Below are 9,318 nucleotides of genomic sequence, written 5' to 3'. Positions count from 1 at the left end.
CCATCTGAAGCTTGGACCACACCAGCTCTCCACAGACAGATGAGGCTGGTGCGTGACCACCAGACCCCGTGACCGTGGCTCCTGCTGAGCACATGTGCCCTCAAGACAACACCCAAGGGCCCCGGGGTCCACGCAGGAGGTGCCAGACCGGCGCTGATGAAGCCACCTGCACATTTCGGCCAGCTTCCCACTGGGCAGGGTGGGGGCTGCTCCCCCCCCCCCGCTGACCACCACACCTGGGACACCCTGCATGCCCGTGGCCCCTCCCACCCAGCCCCTGGCCCCAGCTCTCTGAGGCAGAGCTCTGAGGGCACAGTGTTTGGGCCTGCAGTGGGGTCCAAGAGGACTCAGCCCCAGGCAGCTTCACAAAGGGGCCACTGATCACATCTGGGCCCTCACTTGCACATTAAAGCTGCTCTGTGCTCCTCTGAGCCACTCTGTCCACTGCTCAGCCTCTGTGCAGCCTTTCGGGGCATCTGGAGAGCTGCTAACCCTTTCCCGACGCCGTCACCCTCCTCTCGAGCCCAGGCCTACCTAGCCCAGCCTTGCCAGGCCTGGCACACAGCAGGCCTGAGGCCTTGGGTCGTGGGGCTGAAACTAAAATTAAGTATATCCAGGGAAAGACGGGAGAGAGGGGAAGAGAGAAGCAGCTGGGGCCCCTCACAGACAGGCGGGTTTCACCTGAGGTTCTGACAGGCTCACAAGACGGGACAGAGCAGTCATCCAGTGACCACACAGAAGCCCGCCACACGCCAAGGGCACAGGCCCGCAAGCCTCAGCAGCAGCACAAAGCCACAAAAACGCAGCCTCTCCTTGTGATCTTGTGACCACAATAACCACGCCGCGACGCTTGCTGCTCTGAGTCCTCTCCAGTGTTGGCTCAGCGAGGACTCGCAAGCATCCACGGAAGTGAACGAGGCGATAGGAACTGGCTTCCCAGAGAAAATGCTGGAGCCCCAAGTTGTCCCCGCCTGAGAGACACGACCCAGCTCTCTCCAGGAAACCCGCCCTCCAGGCCACGCGCTCCACATGGCTCCGAGTACTTCGGCTTCCTCCCTCCGCATAGCCAGACCGAGTCCTCTGAGCTCCTTGCCCTGGACTGTCTCTTCCCCGCCGGAAGCCCTGCATCCTGGCCAGCCCTCCCAAGGCCGAGTCCACGTAGCAGGGTTTCTTCCACCCAGCAGCCCTTCGCACCACCACTCTGGGTGTGTCTGCTTTCACTCTCGCCACGCCCAGCACTGCTGTCCACCTCCCTGAACGTCTCTGGGCTCTGAGCACTCCCCTTGCAGGTCTGTGCCACACCCAGCCTCCTGCTTCCTGGCAGGGCCCTGCACACCTGTGCTCTGCAGACGGCTTCTGGAACCCCCTACCCCTCCGCACCTGGCCCGTGGGTCTCTCACCAAAGTCCGTGGCCCCAACCCCATCAAAGCTCCAGTGTCTCCGCAGGGCCCTGGTCCCAGTGTCCATCAGAGGCGTCAACCGAACTTGCCAAAAGGAGCTCCAGATTTCACCCACCAACTGCTCTGCCAGTCTTTCTCTCCTAGAAATGGCACATTACCCAGCCAGCTGCCAGACTGAGAGCACTGGAGCTGTTCCTGTTCCTTAGCTCATTGCCACTCCAGCTCTCAGCTCCAGGGAAGATCACTCTCCCTCGCCAGGGCCGGGCTGCTCCAGCCCTCTCACCCCAGAGGCCCACATCTCCCCCGGGCCAGTCCCCCAAAGCCCCAAGCCTGAGCCCGACACTTCCCCTGCCTCCACTGTCCCCTGTGCCCTCATCCCACTGTACTTGACCACCTCCCTTTTGATCTTGGCCCCAGCATCCCTTCTCCCAGGCCACAATGGCGCCCCCCCCCCCAGACAGTCCTCCTACTGTCCCTCAGGGCCAGTTTTTTCTTGTCACTCGTAGCCAGCTCCAATGCCACCTCTTCTGATCACCAAAGTTAAAATGCCACCAGTCCCTGTGTGACACTGACCCACAGCTTACACTTGCCAGGCAAGTGCTCCCTGAGCTACATCCCTGGTACCCCACGTGTTTACTGCCTCCCAGCCCTCCACACACAGCATGCAACCTCCACCAGCACGGGGCTTCTCCTGCCCTGCTCCTTGAAATATCCACGACACGCACACTGTACCTCCCTCTCGCCTGATGAGTGTTGGCTGAGTGGTGCCTGCTCAGGACTCCTTAGGCTGGGAGGTGAGCGCATCACATCACCGGTGCAGCCATGACCCGCCCTCCTGCAATGTGGACCGGGTCTGCCCTCCAGCGCGTGACCCCCCCAAGACGGTACTGTCATGTACACCACACCCCTGGTGCCCCGCGCCCCCTTCCAGGTGAACCCCGAATAGTATTGCAGGGCCCCCAAGGGAAGGCCAGCTGCACTGGTACCCCGACAGTGGCACCTGCCCTGGATGTGTGCCAGCTGCTTCCAGGGGCTACAAGGCGCCTGAGGCATCGGCTCAGGAAGAGGAGTCTAACATAGCTACAGACCACACTCACTGGGCTCTGTCGCCTCTGGGCTGTGCTAAGCCGTACGTCATGCAGCTAGTGAGATGGCTTCCAAATGCAGCAGGGACACTGATGGGAAGAGAGAGGCAGGGCTGGTTCCACCCAAGGCTCCGGGACCCCCCTTCCTCTACAAGGCCACACCTCCTAGAGGGTCCCCCAACTCCACATGGCCCTACCAACTGGCAGCCAGGCCTCCGGGGTGGGCCGCAGAGAGGCCTGGAAGCTCCAGACCCCTGCATCCCTCACACTGGATAGACTGTACCCGTATGTGTGCAGGGCCATGACCAGCACGGCCTGACGTCCCCTCATGGGGACCCGCCCAGGAGGAGCCACGCCCCGAGCCTGCTCAGTGCCGCCCAGCCTGTCCAGCTTGGGCCTGTGCTCCCAGAACATTCCTGCGGACACAAGTCGTTTCCCCACTCTTCCCAAACAATGCTTCTGTAAATACAGTAAAAATCAACTATAAGAAAAATGAAGTGGCAGAAAATAAAATCCAAATACAAGACCCAGTTTGTAAACTGTAAAGTAAAAGATGCAGTGCTCTGAGAAGTGCTGCAGACATTCCTAAGCATGTAAAATAGTCTCTGCTCTCCTCCCGTGGGGTTACACCGCCTTGGTCTGGCAGGGGTCCCCAACACCCTCAGAAGCACAGTCGGAGCTGTCCTGCTGGCCACTGCTGGCTCTCCCACCTCAGTGCAGCGCTTCCCTGCAGCACCACACAGCAGCCTCAGGGCGAGAGGGTATCGGTTGCCCACTTCTCCAGGGACAGGTCCCAACCCAGCTCCCCTCTCCCCTCCTCCCTGCCCTGAAGCTGGTCCAGATTCTGTCCAAATCACAGCATGTCCTCCCATCTGCTGCACCCAGCTCTAGGCTCTCATCTCCTCCCTGACCACAGCCCCTCCTCACCAGCTCCATATCCAGGCCCTTTCCTTTCCTCTGACCTCAGAGTGGGTCCAGAACCCAGGCTTGGGCCCATCTCTCAACAACCAGCAATGGTACCTGTGACTAGGAAGTCTGCTGTCCTCTGGCCCCAACCCATAGTTCCAGCGCCCTCCATTCACACCCACCATACCCTCTGGCTGCACACAGATCCCTCCTTCATCTCTCCCTGCCCACCTGCATGGGCTCCCCCTGTCCCTCCCCAGCTGCACACTGCCAGCCCTGACCACCCATGCTGTCCCAGCCTCCCGACCTCCTACCCCACCCTGGCCCCGCCACCTCCCCCCCATCCTGCCTCCCAGTGACCTCTGACCCCATCCTGGCCCCACAATGTGGCTGAGTGCTGCCAGTACGCAAGAGCTTTCTGAAAACGCTCTTCTCTTGAGTGAGATGACAATGGCCTATGAGGAGACAGACAGGATTCCAATCTGTTCTTTTTCTTCTAACACTGAAGTTGGAAGAGCTTTCATGGCTGGTCCTTGTCCTTGTCTTTTTGCTGTTTTATTTTGTTGTTGTTGTTGTTCTAAGTTCTAAGAGAAAGAAATTCAGTTATCTTCAACAGGAATGCTGCTATCTGTGGTTGTGCAGTCCATCAAGTGTGCTGCAGTGGGGTCTGACAAGAGCGGACACAGGGCAAAGGCCACCCAGGACAGAGTGGACAGCAGAGGGGAGGGAGCCTGTGCTAGCCGGAAGGTCACCACGCTCCATCCTGCAAGGTTACCATGCTCCGCACTTCCTTGGCACTGTGAAACAGAGCATAAGTAGCCTGATTTGCTTTCACAAATCTACCAAATGCTTGTTCAGTTGTTCTAGGTCTGCTTAATTAATCTGCTTAAAATGGAGTATAGTAGGAAGTGATGGCTTGCAGTGTCAGAACTGGCAATTTAGGGTTTTTTCTCAATCATCACAAAATTACCTATGTAAATAATCCTAGGGAAAGTTTAGGACATAAACTCAATAGAAAAAATATTTTAAAAATAGTATGTGGAAACAAATTATACCCATATGTACACTGATTGAGACGTGGCATTTTTCTAAGAGAACATATTCTGAGATATATTTATTCTTATTGTTTCCCTTGACATTTCTTGTGAACTTGCTTAACTCGTACACTCAAGCAGTTTCTATATAAGGCCAAATGTCAGAACACGATATTAGCATGAACTGCATATTAAACAGCTTATTTACATGATTCCAGGCCCAGACTCTTGGGAGCCTCCACAGTTGAGCTTACGATGGCAACACTCGGCTCGGCAGCCACACACATCCCAGGCTGCCCAGTGAAATGCTCGGGTTGTTCAGCCCAGGCGACGGTCCACCGCCTGCACGTGCTGCGAGTGTGCTTTGCGTGGAAGGCCTGCTACAGCCGAGAACTGCGCCAGACACTCCGCTGCCCCTGTACGCGTACTCGAGCTGGGCCTCTCAGCCCTGCTTCCTTAGGTGCACAAGCCAGAGGCAACGCGCTTGCGCAGTGCACGGTGAATGGTCGTTGGCTAAACCCAAGGGGACAAAACTCTCACCTAAAACCTGGGGTGGGACTTTCGCATTCTGCATTTTGCTTTTATAAGAAATAGCAACTAAATAATAAATCACCTCGCCTTAAGTAACTTTAGAGCCACATGGACAGCCAGCTCAACTTCCTGTACTGCGCACATCTACAGAACTGTACCATAAAAACAGAATCTACTATGATGGCCTGGAAGTCCTGAAGAATTCTGAGCAAGGAAGAGGTCAAAGAAAAGCTACATAAAACGCGTCTACTGCACCCCACATGGATTTCTGGAAGCACCCCGTCTTTATCCAAGGTACCATTATTTGATATGAACATTCACTTCTCCAAGCCCTGTAAACAAATACAAGTCCTAGATGATCCTTTATTTCACTTTTGCAATTTTGTTCTTTTAGTAAAAGAAGAAATGTATCAGTCAGACATCCTTTATTTACTACTGATCCTGGAAATGTCTGCTGTCTGTCACACTACCAGATCCATGTGGAGGATTTTGCGTCAATTACCCTCATTACCAGCTGATCTTCCTCTTCGTTGTGACATCTGCTAGGAGAGGCAGCTTGAAGACAGACCTCACTAGCAACATCTTCACAAACGCCTTCGTGCTGGCCACGAAGGACACCCCAGAACATCGCCGGACGTCCTCGGCTCATCTCATCCCCACCTCCTTGGCTAGGCATGACCCTGCCGCGGGCAGCTGTCCACAATGGCTGTCACTGGTGCCCAGTGCTCTGCCCGCCTTAGAGAGGACTCAGAAAGGTCCCAGCTGGACATTCCTTTACACAGGCTTGCTGGCAGTTTCCTGTGCATCCCCATTAACGCTCCTTGAGTCACAACTCAGAACAGTTCCCGAAACTCAAAAATGAATACATCTAAATCTGAGTTGGAAATGCTTTACTAATGAAATGAGAGCAGGCCTGTGGTCAGCACTGGCTCCACGGTGACAGTGAAATGCTGCTACTACAGGACTCAGAGGAGTAAAAATTCCTCTACAATGGAAGACAGCGCAATATGTGTCTCTTAGCAAAGAAACGAGATCAACACTAGAAATTCCTGGTTATTTTTGTGGAGAAATAAAAATGATATTCAAGGGAGAAAAGATAAAAAACACATATGTAAAGCACAAAATCAGGTAGCATTCATTATTCAAAACCTTATTAGCCAGCTTGAGAGGAGAACCGCTCAGAGCCTTCCCATCCAGCTCAGGGTCTCCTCCCATGTGCAAGAAGGAGCGTGCTGGCCAGCAGGACCCGGGCAGGGACCATCAGCTTCGGTCCGCGCAGTAGTTTCTTTTGCTGCATCCTACATGCCCATGGCAGGGAACAGACACTATTCTGCTCTAAAAAATAAGTGAACAACAGTTTGCCAAACATTTTCCTGTCTGAATCAATGCATTGTTTCACATCTTTGCAAATCCTCCTCTTGCATTTCTTGCTTTCCACTGGAGTGAAACGGGGAAGAATATTACCACACATCCTATGTACTAGTTTTTTAAAAAAGGACCATCTATCACCTCCTCTACCAGCAAGGCTTGGGTGTGAGCATATGCCAATCTAACTGCCTCACAGAAAGGAAGCAAACTGTTAGTGATACACCCCAACCGTCAGTGCCATGTGCAGCAGACCAGCTCGGGGACACAGCGCGGTGCAAGGCAAGTTAGGCTGACTAGAGGAAGGTGACACTTGACTTCCACTCTAAGCTTTTCGAGAGCAAGTATGTCCTATTGATTATCACTTGCTGTTTCTCTCTCACTGTCTGCAGGTAGACAGGACATCGGTGCTATGTGTTTACCCTTCTTCCTCTGCGCTAACAGGAGGCTGCAACCAGCGGCTGGACTGCTTGCTGCCCAGCCTGCCTGCTCAGCCTGACACCCTGGTCCCATCCTGACCCCAGAGCTAAGGTACAACAGATTCCATGAAAGGGAAAGAAACAATTCAAAGGGAAAGAACAACTGTGATGAGAGAAAAGATGAAAGAGAAAGAAAGAAAGAAAGAAAGAAAGAAAGAAAGAAAGAAAGAAAGAAAGACACATATATGTACACACACAGGATAGCTTAGATAATTGTACCACTCATTTCTGCTGGTCTATTGAAAGATGCAATGCTTAAATTATTTTTCCCCTCCTTTTTAATGTTTTATAATTTTATGACCAATTTTGCATGCTTGTGTCTGGTCATCTGAATAATTAACTTGAAAACAACAATGTGCAATATAACAACTACTATTGAGTTCCTATCATTTTATTTAGTGAAATTCTGTATCATTTCTAATGTGGGTTATTTTTAAACTATTTTTATTATCTTCTAAAAACAATAATAAGAAGAAGGATGGCAAAAGCTGAGGGTAGGGCAGCACCCTGTCCTCTGATGCTGGGACCACGCTGAGCTCACAGCCAGAAGTCACCAGCCGGCTGTGTGCACGCCAGACGCCAGGAAGGATTTTTATATTGGCTCCTAGCTGCTGCACCTGGAGTGACTTTCTTCCAGGAACCAAGTTGCTGCATGCTGGGGGGGGGGGAGGTAGACAGGAAGAAACTAAAGACCAGTGGATCAGGTGACAGAAGGGAAAGAAGTGAAAGGATTAAGGAAGAAAGTGGAGGAAAGAGAATGGCAGAGAGGAGCAAAGTGCAAGCAAAGCTGGAGTTCTGGACAAGGAGCAAAGATGCTTACAGGAGGCCTGCAGGGCCTGCCTTCGGCCGCTGCTGTCCACCCACACACCGCACGGTTCAGGCCAGAGATGGACATCTCCCTCGCCTCTCCCACCTCGCTGTCCGCATGCCCTTGCTGAAGTTCACTTGCCCGGCTGCCAGTACCGCAAAAATAAATAAATAAATAAATAGTCTTTTTGGAATATTTCCTCTTTTGGGTTACTGGGAATTGAACTCAGGACCCCACGCTTGCCAGGCAAGTGCTTATTCTACTGAGCTGTCTCCCCGCCCCCCCCCCAAAAAAGGACACTTTAAATACATCCTGATTGGTCTGTCTTCTTAGTAAGGATCTTCTTCTCTCAAGAGGTATTTTCTTCTGTCCTTTAAAGATAATGAAAAACCTCTCGCCCAGCACAAAATAGGATTTTGAAAATTCTGAAGAACTTTGAAAGACATAAATGATAATTATTTTCAGTTTAAGTCTGAAGGCTATAACTCCAGGGCCCCTTTCATGCGCAGAGCTGAGACCAAACCTCGGCTGCCCAACCTGAGTCTGAGTCCCTCCCTGTACACTGGAAAAAGCGTCCCGCATGTCCTGGGTCACCAAGGCTGGGGCAAGCGCAATAGCCATGACTTCGTGGTTCAACAAGGCTGAGGTGGATACGTGAAAAGATGTAAAGCTTTCTCTTTATCAAGTGTCTCCTTCAGGATTACCCAATTCTCAAGAATGGGGTAGGGGAGATAAGACAACTGTACTAAAAGTATTTCACAAATGAAAGGATATACACCAGGACATGTGCTGTGCCGCTAGCCACGTGGCTGCCTAGGGACAAAGAAGTGGCGACCACCCATGGGCCTGGAGCCCGCCTCCGTGCTCCTGTCACCCTGGACTCTCAGACATCACACATCAAGAAGTAACTGCCCCGGGGTCTATCCTGACTGATCAAGACGGTGAACTGTTGCACCGGAGTTTTCCAGCCTGAAGGGAAAATTAGTAATTTAAAACATTCTACTTAAATTTTAAATTGCCATGCCCTAGCATTTGCAATTCAGAAAACTATAGGTGTTACAAAGAACAGGAAACCAAATGACAAGCACTGATCCATCACATTGATTTATCCGACTTACTCTCTATTAGATGCGATCATTTCGGAATGTGTTATTCTGAGGTACAAATGATAAGGAGGACAGGCTTCCTACCCCACCCCACGCCGCACTTGGTGAATTCATGGCCAGCAGCAGACGGAAGCAGGCAGAGGGGCCTTTCCTAAGTTACTATGCACGCGAATCTGCACGGGGGTCTCCTCCGCAACGCTTCTGGGCGGACACAATGAAGCTCCGCTCCCAGAACGAGGGTGCTTCCCAAGCTCCCGCGGCCCGCACTCCGCGCTCTGCACAGCTCGCGGCCCCACGGTCTGTGTGGCTTCTGCGGGAATCACGGCCACCCACGGTGCCACTCGCGCACCGCGCGCACAGCCTCGGGGAAGCACGCACGACCGAAGGGGTCGGTCGCTCCCAGGTCACGCTTCCTACTTGGCCAGCGTCCCTCGCATCCCCAGCAAGGCGCCGCACAGGGCGGGACTCCGCTCCGGGGATCCGGGGCTCGGGGTCCCCACCCTCGCCCCTCTGCCCTGCCCGTGCACTGCGCAGATCCGGCAGTGGCGGCGCCGGTGACGCCCGGCCTGCACAGCCCGGGGATCGCGCAGTGTCGCCGGCTTGG

The 9,318-nt window shown here is 53.2% G+C and overlaps 1 pseudogene; it reads left to right on the top strand.

Annotated features, from left to right (window-relative positions):
• The first annotated feature begins 4,680 nt into the window (after nt 1-4,680).
• The window catches only part of LOC101561375, an 18,392-nt pseudogene continuing 13,754 nt past the window's right edge, over nt 4,681-9,318 (top strand).

Source organism: Octodon degus, unplaced genomic scaffold (assembly GCF_000260255.1).
Source record: "Octodon degus isolate 3935 unplaced genomic scaffold, OctDeg1.0 scaffold00034, whole genome shotgun sequence".
Classification (NCBI taxonomy): Eukaryota; Metazoa; Chordata; class Mammalia; order Rodentia; family Octodontidae; genus Octodon; species Octodon degus.
This window is presented reverse-complemented; position numbering and strand designations above follow the sequence as displayed.